Here is a 2580-nt window from a genome sequence, read left to right as displayed (position 1 = left end):
TTTACTGCTCATTAACACTTACAGTAAACTTGAAAATGTTTAAATAAAACACTTTGATCTCTCATTACTGCCCAGTGTAACACTTAAATTAAAGTTGTGAATGTTTAAATAAAACACTTTGATCTCTCATTACTGCCCAGTGTAACACTTAAAGTAAAGTCGTGAATGTTTAAATAAAACTCTTTGATCTCTCTTTACTGCCCAGTAACACTTGGAAGTTTGCTAAACAAGAATCTATAGATGAACTACCACTTTCTACTATTTAATATTTGTTCAGCTTTTTGTTACATAATCAGTATACTTTGTGTTTCGCTCTGTGCAAGCACCTATTGATTTTGGTATGTTTTTTATCCACAGAAAATGTCCACCATTGAAATGGATCCACTATTTGTGAAAGCTCTAAGATTATTACATTCAAAAGCCAAAGACTCTGCAGATCAACTTAAGCAGTTACTAGATGATGCTCTTCTACAAAAACCATCATCTGTTACCACTTCAAAAGACATTAAACAGCCATTTCGACAGGTTAGTTTATCTTTTTTTTTAAACATCAATAATTTTTACATCCTAATAAGTAACTTTAATAGTTTTACAAGAATCATTCTTACAATTCACATGCTTTGCAAACTTCAATTACACAAGACTTCTACTGATATTTTAGATTTTCAAATATTACAAACTTAAAAGCAAACAAAATTAGTGATTTTTGTGTTTATTTTTTTAAATCATCTCCCAAGTATTGGAGTGATATACATTGTGCAGTCGTATTCTCCACCATTTCAAAAGAATACCATCAAACTTGGTCTTAATCTATGTTAGTTGCCAGAATAGTAATTACTTCATTGATCTTCTCATGAGGGCTGTCATGTAAAATATTTTTAAACCTAGAATTTTCTGTAATTATTACTTATTTTATTAGTACCTAGTGTTATTAAGTACAATGAAATTATTTAATTATAATATATTGCCATATTTAGTGCAAAACTTGCCAGTTGTTATTATTTTGTGGCTTTGCTGATTATTTAAAAAAATAGCAATTCATTTGTTTTCTGAAAGAAAAAAAATCTTAAAAATCTAGAAACTTCAGATTCACTACTTTATCAATGGTTATTATCATGAGTCTTATAAATAGTGCTACGGAGATATGTCTGCAACACTAGAAACCTGGTTTTGATAACCATTGTGTAGCTTTGTGCTTAACTTCAAACAAATTTTCCACTTTGTATGTGACAAATTTTGAGCTCTATATGCTAACATCCTTTTCTTAAGTCACACTGCTGAGTAATTTCTCATCCATACCAATGTACAATCCAAACTATGATAACCTTGAATTTACTGTAATTAATGGTTATTTGCCAAATTTTATTCAACATACCAATTAGTCCAATTCAGTATAGCTAGAAATACCCTAGAGTTTAAAGGCATCAATAAACTTCACGAATTATTCCCCTATCAATATCAGTAATGTGAATAAAAAATGCAGATGTTGCACAAATCTTAGACTCAGCTAAACAAACACAGAAAAAACAAAAAAAGGAATTTGTGTCCAAACTCAAAAATCAACCCTCAACAAAGATAAAGGTGTGGAAGTCAGCAAACTGTAGAACCATGACAACTCACTTCCCTGAAATCTACAAAGTTTCCAACAGAAACTCCCTAGGTGATTGTACAAAAATGTCCATGACAGTTCCCTCCCTTTATTCTACAAAAGTTCCAATAACAGCTACTTTCTATTGATTCTACAAGTGTTCATGACAGTTCCCTCCCTTTATTCTACATGTGTCCATGACAGTTCCCTCCCTTTATTCTACAAGTGTCCATGACAGTTCCCTCCCTTTATTCTACAAGTGTTCTAATAACAGCTACTTTCTATTGATTCTACAAGTGTCCATAACAGTTCCCTCCCTTTATTCTACAAAAGTTCCAATAACAGCTACTTTCTATTGGTTCTACAAGTGTCCATGACAGTTCCCTCCCTTTATTCTACAAAAGTTCCAATAACAGCTACTTTCTATTGATTCTACAAGTGTCCATGACAAATCCCCTCCTATGATTCTACAAGTGTCCATGACAACTCCCCTCCTATGACTGTACAGAAGTTTCCATGACAACACAATTTGATTGGCTCATCCAGATATTTTTTTTATTAGGAAGAAAGTTTAAAAGCTCCTGTTGGAAGGAAGATATCTCCTAAACATGCCACCGAGACAGCTAGCCAGAAGGTGCCCATTACTGAAGAATCCAGGAAGAGGGAGGGTGAGAAAAGAACCTTTGAGAAGGTTGGTTTCTTAAGTTTGAAAGTGTAAAAAAGTATATGTTTTTAAAGTGGGTTGAAAGCTGTCAAGTATTTCAAAGACATTGAATGATGAAGTATGAATCTTACATGTTTGTAATTATATGTACCACATCAACAGTACGTTGTGCTGGTTTCCATCATTAAGTGATACTATGCTGGTTTTTAGTTCTTGAATATGTATATCACAACATGTGAATGTGTGTAATTTCTGTGTACTACAATGTTTCTTACTGATATTATATCACAACATGTGAATGTGTGTAATTTCTGTGTATTACCATGTT

The 2580-nt window shown here is 32.4% G+C and overlaps 1 long non-coding RNA gene across 1 annotated transcript in view; it reads left to right on the top strand.

Moving 5' to 3' along the window:
- Positions 1 to 2278, top strand: part of LOC106475033 — a 5867-nt gene extending 3589 nt beyond the window's left edge. The window contains exons 2-3 of the long non-coding RNA XR_002608766.1: positions 358 to 525; positions 2151 to 2278. This is a non-coding gene — a long non-coding RNA (uncharacterized LOC106475033). The remainder of the gene's footprint in view (positions 1 to 357; positions 526 to 2150) is intronic.
- The last annotated feature ends 302 nt before the right edge of the window (positions 2279 to 2580 follow it).

This window comes from Limulus polyphemus, unplaced genomic scaffold (genome assembly GCF_000517525.1).
Source record: "Limulus polyphemus unplaced genomic scaffold, Limulus_polyphemus-2.1.2 Scaffold7996, whole genome shotgun sequence".
Lineage (NCBI taxonomy): Eukaryota > Metazoa > Arthropoda > Merostomata > Xiphosura > Limulidae > Limulus > Limulus polyphemus.
This window is presented reverse-complemented; position numbering and strand designations above follow the sequence as displayed.